This window comes from Passer domesticus, chromosome 3 (genome assembly GCF_036417665.1).
Source record: "Passer domesticus isolate bPasDom1 chromosome 3, bPasDom1.hap1, whole genome shotgun sequence".
NCBI classification, from domain to species: Eukaryota; Metazoa; Chordata; class Aves; order Passeriformes; family Passeridae; genus Passer; species Passer domesticus.
In genome coordinates, this window is record NC_087476.1 from 23409345 (window position 1) to 23426843 (window position 17499).

Sequence of the window (17499 nt, forward strand, 5' to 3'; positions counted from 1 at the left end):
GCTTTATACAAAACAAAAGGAAATTGAAACATATTCCTGTGGCCAGGAATATCTTTTGACAGGTGATAAATAGTCACTCTGTCTGTGCTCAGGCTATAGAGAAGGTCCTTTAACACAGTGCTAGAAGAGTCCAGATGGGGAGCCAAAATGGTAGTTTTAACTTTTCTCTTCTGCCTTTCGTCTCAGGTCTTATTCTCTGACTTTGTTTTAAACTATACAAGTTTAGATTTCAAGCATAACAATGTCAGAGTCTCCAGCCCATCTGAACCAACCTGTCTTTGTTTCCTTAAAAAGGATGAGTGATGCATCCAGCTTTACTGACCTGAGGTTTTGTTTGGGTTTCTTTATTTGTTTGTTTGGAGGGTTGGAAGTGGTTGGATTGGTTTTTTTTGTTTTGGTTTTTTTGGGTTTTTTTGTTTTGTTTTTTGTTTTTTGGGTTTTTTTGTTTTTTTGTTTTTTTGTTTTTTAATTTTGTCAAATATTTCATTTACAATAAATGTGCATATAGTTCCATTCCTCCAAAACCAGCAAGAAGAAAAAGAGAGAAACTGTTGTGGCAGCTTTTTCAAGGCAACTATGTTTTCCACTTACTCTAAATTAAACACTTTTTCCCATGCTACACCCTGTACTTCCCTCTTGGCAGTCAGAGATCTGGTTCTTTAGAGATGTTCTTAGCAACTGGTCCTCAAATCAATGTCTCCAACTTCTGTGTTTTCACTGAGTGTGCCTATGTCTTCAACAAGCTTTCCTGTGTTCTGGGCTTTGATCCCTGTCATTACAAAAAAAGATTTTATAATTTGTTTTCCCCTCAATGAAAGCTGTGACCAACATATACTTACAATGGCAGCTCAATCAGCTTCTCAGCAGAATCAGACATTACCACCAACAACCACCATTGTGAAGATAACCACAGTTTCTAAAATATTGTCCATAAAATTTTGCTAAACAGATGTCCTACTCGTCTTTTATTTAGGTTTAGTGACTCCCCTTTATTGCCTCTTCATAATACAGGTAGGTACATGGTGGTTAATGTGGTTTTAATCTCAAATAGTGTATTTATACCTTCATGCAAATAAATTACTAATGCAAGAGAAAGATTTTGGTAAATAGAGAAGGAATCCCAGCTTCCTCTGTAAAGCCATGCAGAGGGCTTCATAGTTTGCTGAGTAGTACCTTCAAGAATTAAAAGCTTTTTTACAAATATGATTATTTTTCTTTTCATTTTGGCGTTCAGTTTTTGTTTTGTTCTTCTGCTTAATCTTCTACATAAATTATACAGCTGTTCTACATATACTTTTCACCACCAGATTAAATATCTGATACCCAGAGTTTATATTAACCAGAATAAAATAAGAATTTCTGGAAAAGGGAAAAGCAAAATCAATACAAACAACAACAATAAAAATAGCCCAACATCAACCTACCAAACAAAAAGTCACCTCAGAAGAGGATAAAAAAGAACAAAAGCAAAACAAGAGAAAAGAAAGACAAATGTATGGATGAGGCATGCAGGTCTAGGAATTTAAACTTTTCCCTGCTTGAGGAATCACTCATTTTTTGAAGCACTAAGCTGATATGTGAAATTGCACCTTTTCAAGGTGAGAACACTTAAGGCAAAAAATAAGGGTAGAGGGAGAGTGAACAGAATTCACACCAGACAGATGTGTGAACTCATAGGGAGCAGTAGAGACAAAGGTTCCTCTCAGAGACATTACAGCTGAGGGATAATAAAGTTGTTAAGAACACAGAAAATGAGAGCATAGTTTAAGTTCAGTGCACATTAAATATTAAGATCTCAGACAACAGAAATTTTGAAAGAGGCTTTCAAAATTTCTGAGCAATGCCAGCAGCCCCACATATTTTTGACTATTTGTAATATCAGTTTGAGGCTGTAGCATATAAAGCGAGAAGTATAAATAATGTTACAAACCATGAAATAGGGAGATCAATACATTTTAACATAGGCATTCTTATTTAATTTATAGCAAATATCTCTGTTCTCATTGCTGACTGCTTCATTAAGGCTGGCTTGACTGAAAGATGAGCACCCAAAATTGCCGCAGCTCTGTACTGTACCTTGCAGCACAGAATGTAAAACAGAAATGGCAGCTCAAGCCAGGATAAATCACAAGAACGGGAGATAGGGGACATTTCTTAGAAATGGTTACCTTTCACCAATTTATTTTGAGGTAGAAACTATAGCTGGAATTTTAAAAGCTTAGCTTATAATGGAAAGACAAATGTATGAAAAATGTAAATTATTGCCTGCTTCACACACCCCTCTCAGACACCCCAATCCTTTTGTTAGAGTCACCATTTTAATTTAATATCTTCTCTGAGACAAATGAAGCAATATCAAAACAACTTTCACCCAGTAAAAGATATTGGAAATTAAATTGACAGTAATGAAAATGGGGGTGGCTCCATTTGCTGAAATAAAGTGAACCCTACTTTTTAGTGATGTACTAATTTCCGTAAGTAATCTGATTTTTCCTCATCTCTATGTACAGAAGAAGAGCTCCTAGGATTAAACTGCTGGTGGCATTTGAAGTGCTTTGTACTGCGAACCTGATAAAATGTTCAGTTTAAAATCTTTCTATGGGTTCTACAATGGCAACTGAATAATATTGTATAAGCAGTGGGGCTATTGACTGTGGTCCAGCTTAATTTCTGCTGCACATTTTATCTTTGTGCAATACAACTGTACACTGAAGGACATTGCTGGTAGCAAGCCAGGTTGCTCCCATAGTGGTGTTTACCAATATATTGCTGATGAAGAGGTATTTGGGTTAATAGGTAGAGAAAGACTTCGGGCTTTGCTGACAGCTCAGACACACCAAGATCAAGCATAAAGGGTTTTGGAAGTCAGCAATTTCAAAACATGATATCATGAATGGCAACACTTACTCTGAGCTGTGAGATGAAAGCTGGGAGGGAAAGGGAAAAAGAAAAGCAGCCTCACAGCAAACTGCAGTGGTTTGGAGTTCCTTCTGTGGGGGGAGTGAGTCAAGCTTGAGGAGCAACAGGTCTCTGTTCCCAGTAAAACCAGAGATGTTGCCAAGGCTCCTCTGCCTGTGGAGACACTGCAAGGGTAGCACTTGCATCAATGTTATCTCCACTGACCATGGACTGAAAAGCAAATCTGCTCCTGCAGATGCAGCAAAGTCAGTCTGCTGGATGCAGGCACATACAGCTCTTTGGCAGAAAAATCATTCTGAAAAGAATTACATATTCTTTCTTAGAAGACCCAAGGAGAAGATCTGTTCAGTTTAGATGCATTAATTTTGATGGCCAGGATCTCTTCCTTGAGATTACCAAACACACTCATCTGCCTCACTGTGCTGTAGAGGGAACATGGGCACCCACCTCAGGTTCCAAACACAATTTAATCAGGAGCAATTGTCCTAGAAAAACACCACTCTTCCAGTAGCTGAGAAACTGCTTCTTTTAAAATCCTGTCATAAAATGCCTGACAGAAAATGTCTTGGAGGGGTTTTGTATTCATAGAGTGAAAAGTTAAATGAGGTCTTTCCCTTTAAATGGTTGTTGTCCTTCACCCCACTTCCCTGCAGGCAGACCTTTGCACTATGAAGAGCTCAAGTGAAATCAGTATAGCTCAAAAAGACCACAGGGCTTTACAGCTTATATGAAATAGGAGGATAATTATGGAAAAGACACAACAAGTGAATTACAGACACTGGGAGGCAATAAGAGGCAAGGGACAAGTTTACAAACAATCCTGCCCTTATGTAGGCCAGCAGTGTGCACAGCTTGACAATTCAATATATAGCTTGTAAATTGTATACAATTTTATAGTTCCAAAATATTATATTGAATCAGTACTTCAATAAATCCCACTAATCATTTCTCTGCATCAAACAGTATACTCATGAAAGCATCAAGCTGCCTTATTCCTTTTGAGGTCCCTGGCATTTTCTGAGTTCTATGGCAGGCAAGTCCTCTTATTGTAATAACTTGTCAGATCTCAATCCTTATTCTTGTTCCACAAAAACAGATCCACAGAACCCCAAAGCATTCCACAGCATTACAGTGAAGATTCAGTGAGAGATTCAGAAACACATCTGCAAAGCCAGGCCCACATCCTGTTTGTCTTGGACTCCATTTAAAAAAAAGCAGAGTTGAATGTGTGTGGAAGAAGTGGGGGTAAGGACTCCTACTGGGAATAGCAACCAATGGTGTATAAAAAGCTAACAAATTATATTAATAACTTAGAAAAGGCATCACTTCAAGTTGGGTTGAAACTACCTATCACTGTCAAATACATAAAGCAAAATTTCTTAGCATTCACATATAGTGAAAAATATTACTCTAAAAGTCTGACATGTTGCTATAGATTATCAGTTCTGTCTGTCTTGCTACAGAAAAGAAGAAATAACTGAAGAATATGATGGACACAAATGAAACCAGAAAGGAAATAAAAAGCTGAAGATGGTGAGTTAGAAAGGCCATCAAACCACATGGCTCTTGGTTTGATGCCATGCTTTTGTGCCACAGGCACTCCTTCCACTACCAATCTTTTATGCTCATGTCTGGCAGCTGTCTGGAATAACCTCAGCCTACATCTATGCTCTGACAATGATTTATGTAGCATTCAGAGGGACAGATGCATTTCTGTAGACCAGGACTTCAGAATGATATCCTGTCTGGAAAGGAAAAATCCTTGGCTTCTATGACACATACCAGTTTGTAGTTGCACTCAATTTTGCTAGAATTTATAAGTAAACAAAACAGAAAATAGAAGTTTCTATATAGCCTAAAACTAGAGTTCTTACAGCTGATGGTTTCCTCTAACTTGTGGTCCTTACAAGTGGAGGCCTGAAGAGAAATCCATATATTATGGATTATGTATCAGGTGTTGCAGAAGTTACCCAGCAGTATCAGGATTGGTGAATGACCACGAAAATTGTTCCTGTTGCTGAGGACCTAATATTTGGATTGCATTGAAGGAAATTATCATGAAAGCTGCTGAAAAGCTTCAAATTATAAACCTTCTGATAACTGTAATTGTATTTCATTCAAGATTTGTATGGATCTCTTTATATTCTTTGGGTGTTTCAGCAAGCACAATTATCTCAAATATCTCAGTCACAATTTAATTCAAAATGCAAATAAATTATCCTACAACTTCAGAGCAGAAACCTCATTATTCAAATAAAATCATTACTAGATAATCAGTGTTATTTTGCAGAGATGATGTGCAAAATCAAAGTGTGCATTTTTAAGGCTGCCTCTAATAAATCAGTAGAAATTAGGCAGCTGATTTAAAGGGAAACAGGATTACACCAAGTATCATTATTCCAATAAAATATGAGTTCAAGTCATGCATTAACTTTAAATCTATGCAAAAGCTGATAATTTTCATTCCAGAAAAAAAAAAATCAGGGCTGCTAAATGCTCACATTTGGGTTGAAGGGCCATTAATTTGATAAAAGGACTAGAGCATCTCACCTATAAGGACAGATTGAGAAATTTGGGGCTGTTCAACCTGGAGAAGAGAAGATTGCATGGAGACCTCATAACAATATTTCAACATCAGAAGGGACCTACAGGAAAGCCCAAGAGGGATTCTTTGTCAGGAACTGTAGTGACAGAACAAGGAATAACAGGTACAAATTGAAAGAGTAAAATTTAGTCTCAATATTAGGAAGAAACTTTATATTGTTTGATTGGTGAGCAGGTTGCCCAGGGAGGCTATAAATGCCCCATCCCTGGCAATGTTCAAAGCTAGGTTGGATAAGACCTTGAGCAACCTGGTCTAGTGGGAGGTGTCCCTGCACAGGGCAGCGGGGCTTGGGACTAATAATCTTTAAGGTCCTTTACAGCCCTTAACATTCTATGATTCTATGAATTAACAATAATAATTTTATTTTAATAATATAAAAAAGAATAAAGATACAGAGGATTTTCTTCTTTCTGTAACTCATTAAAATATAGATGGTCTCTACTTTAAGATGAAGCTCTAGTAACTCACAGTACATTCTCTGCTCATATAAAGCCAGGTGTTGCATAATTTTTCTCTTCATTTTTTCGATTTGAGATAATACCTTAGTGTTTGTTGTGTTATATCAGTGCCCCTAGATATAAATACTGGAAGAGAACAGATGGATTTTGCATGATGTCCAAATCATGTATATTATTTTCCAATTAGTAATCTCTTAATTCTCTGTAATATTTATCACAACCATATGTACCCAGAGAGCAGTAGGTAAATACAGTGCCAGTTTGTGTACAAATGCCCCCACCCACATGTGGACATTTAACTGTTCTGCCCCAAGCATACAATCAAAGACAAATATGGTAATATATGTTCAAGAAGAGACATATGTTTTTATCTACCAACTTTTCTATTCTTCCCTTGTGATTTATGGCATGACACAAAAAACATTATTCTAATCTGCAAATGCCCCTACAGATTTTGCAATGTTTCTGAATTCAAAAGGGATCGTAAGTCAAATGGATGAGACTAGGTTGTTCTATGATGCTAATTTTCACATTTTATTGCTGCTGAGTAGATTGGTTACAGGACTGTACATTGGGTACTAAGCTATGTGTTTCTAAATTCATCTTGTCGCCTAAATGATTCTATTAGAGTTTTCTCAATGGAAGGTCTTCAGGGTTGTGGAATGCTTCCAATTGGCCAAAAGTTCAAAAAGGGAGCCTAGATTCCTTTCACTGAGCTTCTTACTGACGTAAATTCTAATTGCATATGTTATTGTATTATTATATACTATATAGTAAAAATATGTACTTTTATTTTAACCTATGTGACTTCTCCTAGAAATTCTCCCCAATGACCTCTAAAAAGCAGTTTATCCACAGTGTCCACATTCTTTCACAATTGCCAACAGGGTGGCTAATATGAATGTCTCTTTGTATTGTTTCTCACAAAAGTGTTCTGTACAGAGAAATCATCCAAAGTATAGTAGTACAGGCAGAGTGGCTGATTCCAAGGAAGGAGACCCCCCCATTTTTCTCTGAAGGGCTCCAGGTGGGATGGAACCAAAAGGAAAGCATTGATCTGTTGGCTTCCCATGGGGAGAAAAAAAGAAAAATGAGTTAATGAGCAGGTGTTAGACATATTCAATTTATAAATGTTCTTTTATGATGAGTGGGTTGTTTCTGTCAAGAATAAGCAATTTTACAGTGTCAAGGAAGATTTAACAGTTTTACAAAGGTAAAAATTTTGGGCAGTCAACTTTGTCTGACTGCATATTGACTCTGCCCTCTGTTAAATCAGTCACTTGTCACATTGGGCTCCAAATGTTTAGAAAAACAACTAAGTGAGAGAAAGAGGTGAAAAACCCTCTGTACTTGTTGCACTCTTGCTGACAGTACAAAAATCACAGTGGATTTACTTTTTAGCAAAGGTGTGGGATGGTGGGAGGGCCTGTGAGCACTGTGTGATGGGCCCACAAGGCATCTAAAGCTGCAGAGCAGCTCTGCTCTTCCTGCACCCCAGGGTAAACACAAACCCCACAGGACTTGACAGTCTTTAATTAGAAAGAAGGTGTTACTGGAGATGATGGCAAACAGCCAGGTGCCCTAACAGTTGTCATACCAAGGAACTAGAGAGAAGAACTGGGAATAGTTACCTAAACTATGGAGAAGAATCTGTCATGCACTTACCCTCTTACCTCCTTTCAGTAAAGGACTTTTCTTCAAGACAAAGATATGTTTGTTATTAAGGAAAGAAAATTATCTCACTAAGCATTGAGCAGCTCAGGTTTATTCTTGCGTGCTAGCTGATGAGGCCTTGAGCTAGCCCTTCTCAATGATACCAAAAATTTAAACTCTGATTTACTTAATGACCATCAACACAGGCCTTCCACTATAACAGCTATGCAAAACCTTGAGGTGAGGGTCAGGGTTTGCATTTTGCCTATTCAATTCAACTAAATTAACAAGTAAACCAAGAAAATAAACTCTCTGCTCACAGTTTGTTTCCTTCAAGTCCAAGCACATCCACAGTGGCACTGTAAGAAATTTGCCTAAACTTGCCACCAGGGCTGCTTAACACAGGAGGATTTCAGAAAAAGAAACACATCCATTTTCCAGCTGTTTTATGGTTCCTTAACAGCAAGACTTAGAAAATGGCCAATAATTTTGATAGAAATATAATCCAGGTGTTTTTACCATTCCATATTGTAGGGCTGAATATGTACTGCACAGGCACATCACAATTCAGAGAGTAATTCTGCTTTCAGGTGTTGTACTCTTTCATGAAGGCTCACAGACTTTCTAAAGTTGTCTCTCAAGAGACGAGGGCTCACAGTATAGGACTGTTGTAAGGTTCTTCCAAAAATAATCAATAGAGAGCTACCCTACTGAGTGCAAATATTGCAAGGAAACAGCATGTTATGGAAAACTACGCCACAATTTTCCTAACAAAGCAACATCAAAAAGAAAGGAAAGTTTGCTAAAACTGCAAGATGTGCAGCAAGACTGTCATCAGAGCAGGAACTGGTAAGTGAAACTGAAAAATATTAAATTGCCTTTATTCAGATATTGAGTTACAGGGTCTGAACTGCTTTCTTTGCATACCCTCTGAAGGCATTAAGAGCGACACACAGAATGCAAGATCAGGAGCCTGCAGCAAAACCAGGGCTTAGCTCAGCCCTTCAGGGAATTTTATGTTCTCTCTGCTAAGATAAATTAGAATAACAAATATTGTGAGAGACTAGACATGGAGTTCACCTTGCTAAGTGGTTACCATTTGTGCTCCAAGTAGAAACATAAAGTAACAAGATTATGCCTGATTTACAAACAGGCAATTCTTTACTCTACTTGAAAGAAATAAGGATTCATTCCTGCCTTCATGTGCACCTTTAAGTCTGTTCTCATGTAAGACTTAGACTTTTTAAGCTGAAGCTTTCATTGTTTAATTTATTATTTATATTAGTGTTAGCATTAATATTTCATAGCAATTAGCCATCTGTGAGATGAAAGAGAAGCCCAAGTTTTATAGTCAAAGAATCAAATATATAAAACTGGTTTTTTCAAATGAAGAAACTGTTACATTAAAAAAATACAGAAGTTTTCTGCATATAAACTTCATTTATAATTCAAAACCTAAGATAATGAATACCAAAGTTCAAGTCTTCCAAGTGATCTGGCTGACCTTGGAATCCGTCTGTGAGCCTCTCTCACTGCTCTTAAGCAGTGTCCCCTGAGGCTTAGTGATATTAGATGTTTTAAGCCTGGCAGCTCTCATCCTTCTCATTTCTTTCATGAATCATAGAAACACTCAAGATACCAAGTGGCAAGATATACTGGATATTTCCCCAGCTTCCTTTGCCCATGATGTAAAACTATAGAAGATCTCACAAAAATACCATTATGCAGCAGGCACTTATTCTTTTTTTTTTTTTCAGTCATAGCAAAAAGGAGACCACAGGAAATAGAACTGTTGTAATGCAACTTTCTGAGCATCAAGACATTTCCACAATAAGCAATGTAGCCACTGAGCCAGAGTAGAGGACATCAGAGCAGCAAATGGCTGGTGTAGCTCCTCAGTCTGGAGTGAGCAGGTTCAGAGAAGACAACTGCAGCAGCTGGCAAGAGGCAGAGGGCCAGCTGAGGCAGCATTCCAGATGACAAAATGTCTCATTATGGTTCTGTACAGACATGCTTAGTTTAACCCACAGTCTGTACCAAAACAGATAATTTTCTGTTTGCTTTAAATCTTATTATTGATCTAGGACTCCAGATTCCCCCTTACTGTTTTATTGAGACCATCTTTCATCTTTGTATTTTCTAAATCTAGCCATTAAATAAAGTGAGACAATAAAGCACAATTTTCAGTTTTAAAAATAGAACAATGGATATGTATTATTTCCCACAATATCTTAGAAATTAATCCTGGTTTTCAATTAAATCTCTACTAAAATTTTCTTAGAACATATGTAATAGCAGCTAATGAGAAAAGCAGTGTTATCTGTAAATATACATGTACCAGACAACTAAATATTACATAATGCTTACGGGTTTAGCCATTGCCTTTAATAAAAAATTAAAAATAAAAATCTTTCAAAAACGTGAGAATGAGAATGAATTTATTTCTCCTAATGTATGACAAGGAGATTAGTCATGAATGTTGTGTACTGTGTTTCAAAGACTTGAGTTCAACTTCTCAGGGAAATATCTCATTTCAGTACTAATTGTAAAATGTTCAATTTTCATTGGGCTTCCATTGGGCTCTGTTTTTATTAAACAGAGGCTTTCCTGAAAAAACCTTACTTTGAATTAGGAGTAAAAACCCTTTTGCTTCAGTGATCCAATTTATTCCCTGGGACATTTCTAATTTTGCCTGCCATTCCTAATTAACCTATTTTTCTATGGAGATATTTAGCTGTAACTCAAGGTATTCTACAGAAATGTGTAGGATTCACCTCACCTGGTATAAACATCTATTTCTTACTTGACATAACTGTTTAGAAAAAATGGTCAATTATAGGACATAATTCATTCATTCTAATATAGATGCCAAAATAATGGGTCAAACTTCATTTTCCAAATTTCCTTTTTCATTAACAATTGACAATAAAGGAAATAGAAGATGGCTGGTTCAGTGGACAAATCTACAAACTGAACCACCTGCCCAAATGTGTAGACTTCTTACAAGTTATTTAAAGTAAAGTATTTTGTCTTTTGAGGCATGTTTTTGTTGATTGCCTCCATATGATCACTTTTTCATCACACACCAACAGCTGTTTTGGTGTGACCATTGGATTAGGTGTTTGACCAGCTCTGCAGCATCACTCTCCCTACCTGCTGGAAAGTTCCCAGTGGAAGCTGTGTACCTTTAACCTCACTTTGCAAACTCATGTGCTTACTGAGACATAGATCTGTGGTTAGTAGGCAGTAGTGTACATTGGAAAATATGCTTTTTAAGTTATGTAACAGAGCATACTGAAGGTTTAAATCTTTACCCATCCCCAGAGATAATGAAGTGTATCACTGTATTAAATTACAAAGTATATGTAGAATTTAAAAGCTTAAGTACTCAGGTGATCAATATAGTATAAAGGCTCAAACACAGGAATTAATATGTACTAAATTTATCTCAACAATGATTATTTAGACTTGCAGTAATGCAAAAACATTTAGCTTATTATTTCATCTTTAAAAAGTGCTCTTATTTATTTTATTTTTCACTTTTTCCCAACCAATTCTGAAGCTGAAAAGTAACCTGAAAAAAATTATAAAATAAAATGAAAAGATAAGATAATAAAAACTACCTCTGCAAAGAAATATCTGATTGAGCACCCTACACAAATACACAAGGGTAGATCTAGATGAAATCTGAGAGCATGACAAATAAGTCTTGCTCTGAATCTTTTCATTCCTCTTGGTGAATCTTTTAAAGTCTTTTGTATTAAAGACATATTTATATTTATTTGAGATACCTTAACTGTAAATCATTCTTTTTCTCACTTCTTAATCCTAAATTATAAGAACATGATTTGCGCCTAATTTTAAAGTTCACAAATTAATGAGCTGGTATTAAAAAAACAAATAAATTTATAGGCTAGAAGAAATTTTGGGGATTTCTTTAATTTAGTTTTTTTGATTCATTTCTAAATCTTTCAACATCTTCAGATATGTTTACTGACTACATTTTTGTGGGAGGAATAAATAGCAGCAATAACATTTTTCTGATGGTATGCCAGCTGTTTCTTCCATTGAGCTGGTGAGAAGACCTAATTTATTTCTTCATAACATCTGATAATACTTGGAAAAGGAGTTATCCCCAGTCTTTAGATAAGGATATAGTTCAGAAGACTGGACTACTGATATACCTTGACAGTTAATTGACTAGCAGCAAAGTAAATTAATGCATTTGTAGGATAAAATATACTTTAAGAAGAAAGCTCAACTAAGACTAACATTCACTTTAGATCACAGGTAAGCTTTACTTTTCAAGCTTATGTGAGATTTAATTATGCATGGCAAAACTCTCAGATATGAAAAAGTCACCAGATACTTCAAAAATAAAATCTGCAAAGTTTAAACTGAAAATATGACTCTTAGAAATGAGAGTCATAAACCACTAGGGTAGCTTATCAGTGAAAGTGATAAATTTTCCATTACCTGGACTCCTTATGGCCTTGTTTTAGCAAAGCACTTAGACTTCCATATCCATAAATTCCACTTTACAGGTAGAGTCACAAATGTTTGTGTCCAGGAAAATGTGTTTTGTGAACTATCCAGACAGGAATGTAAGACTCTCTTTGTAACATGCTCGAGGGAGAGCTGTGGAATGCAAGCATGACATTAACCATGGTTCTTAATGGAGTTGAAGCCCTTTTCCTTTCAGCAGTGTCTGCTATAGAAAAAGTGCCAGTGTGTGTCTCCTGAAATAGATATAACAGTGTCTGGGCATCCCATACATTCAAATTGGACCATGCACACAGCAAATGTAGGCAAGCAGTTGGGTTACAAGGTGCAAGCAGGCACAGAATCAAGGAAGGCTGGTATGCAGCAGAATCTCCTTGATGACTTAACTGAATGGATTGAAAGCAAAGCAGTTTTGTGCATGACTGCATGGTACTTCACTTCTCCCTGTACCTCAGCGTAACCTTCAGTAAAGCAGAATCCAGAAATTAATCTTTTTCTCAAACTTTATGAGCATGACCATATATTGTAGTGAAAGTAATTCTACAGAGAAATAGCATTTTATCATTCTCCAGATAACTCTGCCAGCAAGCATGGGGAGCCACAAATGTTCTAGCTTTTTTGTTAATAATTAATTGGTGAAACTAGAAATCCTCTGTCCAAAATTATAGAGATTCAAGGATCGACATACAGTGCAAACCTTTCCTGGATCTCTGTAGAGATATAATTCTCCAGGTTCCAGTTAAATCAGTTAAGAAAATGTCAAATCAACATTCCACCCCTGTTCTCCTTTCAGAAATGACAGAATTGTAATTTAAAGTTGAGAGAAATGCTATATGCAAGAACTACCAGTAGGTTGTTTCTGAAGATGACAACTTCTCCATTCCTATTTATGCTACTGAATTCTGAATGCCTGTCTAAATCCTTCCCTCTGGGTCTTTCAAAAGTGCCATTTCATAATCAACTGCTTTTTTGGATAAATAAGCATTGACAGCACAGGCTGATAGAAAGATTCATTTACCTTTACCACCAGGAAGTCTGTGCATAAAATTTTCCTTTGCATACAGGTTTTACAGTTTCTCAAAGCAGGAAACTTGGGTTCATCTAACATTCAGTTGTGTATCAGGAGTCATTATTCTCAAACTGTTAATTTTCCATCAACAGAAATGTCATGCAATGGAACTAAGGTAGGACCTTAGTTCTCAGTAGTAACTCCCAGACCAAAGCATCTACAGCTTTGTCATTATACTGCTGCTCCACTCAGATGAAGAAATGCCATGAATATATTTGCATTCAGAAACAGATACACCTGACAGAAATCTATATCATACTGCATAGCTGAGTTAAGAACGAGTTTGGTCACTGTTTAGGGAATTTGTTAGTCTTTGAAATGCATTGTTGATTTGTTGATGAGACTCAAATCTTCTGTCCCCCTTAGAGAAATCTCCCAAACTGTCATTCCAGATTACTAATTCTGTTTTACTAGTTTAAGCTCCTCTGTTCAGACCCTATTCCGTTCTGCCTGTTCTCTATCAGAATTTACCTTCCTCTCAGTCATGCCAACTCAACTATTTCTACAACTGTGCTTCACAAAGATTTTGTGAAAATACATTTTGCTTTTCCCATGTTAGAAATTTCAGTTTCAAATTTCAGACAGTTGCATAAACCTGATTACCTGAACAGTATGACTGAGAGCAGTTTCTGCTGAAAGACTGCAACAGTGCATAACACAAAGTATAAGGAGGAAGGGGGAGTTGATCTACTCCATATCTGCTGCAGAGGGACTGGGTTGAATTCTTTTCTACGGCTCCAAATCCCCATCTAAAACGAGAGGTATCTACAGAACCTAATGTATTAAGGATTCAATAAGGTTAACATGTTAGAGGAATTATTCACTCACATTACATTCATGAATATACTGAGTCTTAGAATCCACTAACAAATCACCTTTTCACTGGTACTTGTTCAGAAGCTATATTTTGGAAAACAGTGCTAGAGTTACTGTCTGACATAGATTTACATGTGCCAGGCATATCTCACAGGATTTGTAATGTGTTTCTGAGATCCTTTTTAGATGACGTAGAGAGAAATATTTTTCTGAAAGCTTCCAATGGAAAAAACTGCCTGCATCAGATCAGGCATCTAAAGTACACAGAGATGATCTGCCTGCTTGATGCCTTTAGTGAAAGCTGGTTGCTTAATCTAGACAGATTCGAACCCATTTCAGGATATTTATACCAACTCTGACTATGCAACACTCCTTTTATAATGAGAAGATCAAGTACTTTACATTTCTTGACATTACTATGCACTTCACATCCTTGGCATTTATCACCATTTTCAGCATACTCTCAGGAGTATAGCAATGCCTATTAGCCTCTAAACCTTCCCAACAGGAATATTTTTCAATATTGATGGCTTCCTTTAAACCATACTTAAATAGATTGATGCATCTGTACATTATCAAAGGTGCTTGTCTGGCAGTTTTGACTAATATTTGGATTATTGTATATTATTTAACCTTAACAGACATTAGGAATCATGTAAGAGTCACAAACTCAGACCTTGACTTAGCAGGGAGTTCAAAGACTGAAAGCTAGATCGAGTGAGGGTACAAGTACCTTCTCTGATTTGATAAAATACATCCTAATGGATGCAGCTAGAGGTAACAACAGGAGTAAGACCATATGAGTTAGATCCCAACCTTATTGGTCCACATCTGTCTTCTTATTTAAACCTTATGATAGCATTATCAGTAAACAAGTTTTTTTGATCTCAAGATTTCAAGACTTTTTGAATACAGAAATCAATGCCCCAGTTTTCTTCAGGACTACCATTACAATTATGCACTTTAAAATCAAAAAATAAAGTTCTTTGGACTAGAAGTATCTTATTTCAGATTAGCCTCATGGAGCACAGTTGGGGAACATACTGTAAGATACTTGTTTGCTTCTTCCATCCTGCGAATCACTGTTAATCCATAAGGTTGTCTGGACAGGGGGTGTGTAGAGGGTATCCTAGGGACAAGCCTCATTGCAAACTGTTTTAATACATTTCTTTTTACAAACATACAGAGTATATTTGGCATAGCTGCTATTACTACATTCACCATTAAATTATTTATTCTGAATTACAGTAATAAGACCATCAGAATTGGCTTCAAATCAGAGTCCTGTGAAATTCATATTTAATGCCCCATAGAATTCCGTGCATTTGAAGTACAAGCTTACCTACTTTGACACATTCCAAATGTTGTTTTAAGGAATATCCTCACAAAATGGCCAATCTTCCATTGAAAGCAAGTAAAAAAGCATACATCTTGCAAAGACATTTAATGCAAAATATTTATATTGAAAAATCTTGCAAACACATTTAATGCAAAATATTTCTATTGAAAAATGGCCTTACTTCAATTCAATTGTCCTTTTATATTGTTGGGCTGTAGGCACCACCTCGGCAAAAAGTTCTCCCTTAGGTAACCACATTGTCTCCAACCAGGGAAGGGCATACTGAGATCCACTGAGAGTAAGAGGATTCTCTTTGATGTCAGTTTCTCTCTGAGGCCCTACAACAAGAGCAGCTTTTGGGTGGTGATTTCTGCTTTGGTCTCAGCCCCAGACTAGAATTCAGACTGCCAGCTCTGACACAAGAAGTTGAAAGACTATTGCCACAGTTAATTTGGCCACAACTTTAACTCTTGCAGGGAAAAAAAAATAAATAAAGCACTTTGAGAGAAATTGTTTTGGGTTGTTTACCTGGTCTTTCTTTCTGTGGTCATTAGTATGTGCTTAGACAGTAAAGGGTCTAAACAGTAATGGCCACCGGTTTGTTGAAGTTTTCTGTTTAGGCTTTGCCTCTTCTGGCCAGCTGATATCTAGAGAGCTCCCTAGTCTTTCTCCAAAACCCCAAAGGCAGGGGTTTAAAGATCCACCATATCTTTAATTGATACCAGTATAAAATAGTTCATATTATGCTGGCAGCGCATCTCATGGCATGTGCTTTGCACCGCCAGTCTGATCTGATGTGATACCCCAGATTCCTGAAAAAAATAAATCCTCTACCTGAAATATCCCAGCAGTGTTGCAAAACAGCTTAGCAGCCAGGTATTTATCACACTGGGAGTCTCTCTGCTGCTTTCAGTGCACGTGCACAGCTCTTTCCTCATTTGAGCCTCCCCACGGAGGAGTCTCATGCTTATGGAAGTGTTACTGCACATGGAACTCGGAGAGCCAAGGGCCCCCCCTGCAGCTGCAGGTCTCCCTGGGGCCTGAGCAGCCAGCTGGATGGACACTGCTGGATGGACACAGCTGCACACTCCTCTCTTTGCAGGAGGGGCAGGTACACCACTGGCACCAGGCACACCAGCTCCATGGATGGTGCAGCTCTGAGCTGGATTTGAGCCAATGATCTCAGTACTGAACCTCTGCAATGAGGTGCCTTGTATTTCCCACTCTTGACAAAAGGTTACCTATAAGACCTGGTGTTCCCTCCTTCCTTCCAGTCACTGAACTTTATACTTTTGTGCTTGGTGCCTGTAAAAAGAGGCTTTGTCAAAAGCTCCTTATAATCAAAAGGACAAAAGAGGATCATTGTGGAAGACATCCTACCCATTCTGAGAATCTGTCATGGTCAGGGTATCACCACAAACAGCCTCCTTAGCTCTTTCAGTCCAGCTGATGCAATGCACCATTTTGGGCAGTGGCAGTGCAATGAGAGGAATCTGGCCCACTGCTTCACAGTGGAACAGAGAGAGGCTCACAGTCAAGTGTTGCATGACATAAGTTTTCTGTGGTCTGAATGAAACCCATGCATCTGGTAACAGCATACTGGCCCTTCCCTCCAAAGAGCAGTTGGGAAAGCACTGTTCCTAATGGCTACATTTTGCCAAAGCTAAATTGAGCAACATATTTCTTTCATGGGAAGTATTATGTTGTTCATTATTTAAATATTAGAGACAAAGTACAAAATAAGTTGATTTGCTACACAGCACTGGAGTACCAGAAAAAATGCCGATCATCTGAAAAAGTGACATATCACATTAAATGAGTTGGCCAATGCATACAAATTTTTATGTAATTTTCCACCAGCTATCAAGCAAAATTATCTCAATTACATTAAAATGCACAATTTTGCAATGTCTGGCTCACTGAACAAAGTGATACTACTGCAAGGGCTGTTCAAATCATCAAAATTCATAAGCATAACAAAATAAAGTACCAACTCAATGCAAAGCTATTTAAACTGTAGCTACAAGAAGAAGAAGGAGGGGGGAAAACAGTGAATCTTCCTCCTTTTTATTTTTTCAAACCACTGGAATATATTATCATCCACTCAACCCAGTTTTTTGTAAGCAGTAGATAAATG

At 37.2% G+C, this 17499-nt stretch overlaps 1 long non-coding RNA gene across 1 annotated transcript; it reads right to left on the minus strand.

Moving 5' to 3' along the window:
* Positions 1–561: 561 nt before the first annotated feature.
* LOC135297963 (uncharacterized) lies at positions 562–13926 on the minus strand. Its single transcript, XR_010359908.1, has 3 exons — positions 13811–13926; positions 12112–12273; positions 562–769 (listed from the first exon to the last, which is right to left on the minus strand). It is a non-coding gene; the product is annotated as an uncharacterized LOC135297963 (long non-coding RNA).
* Between the last annotated feature and the right edge of the window lie 3573 nt (positions 13927–17499).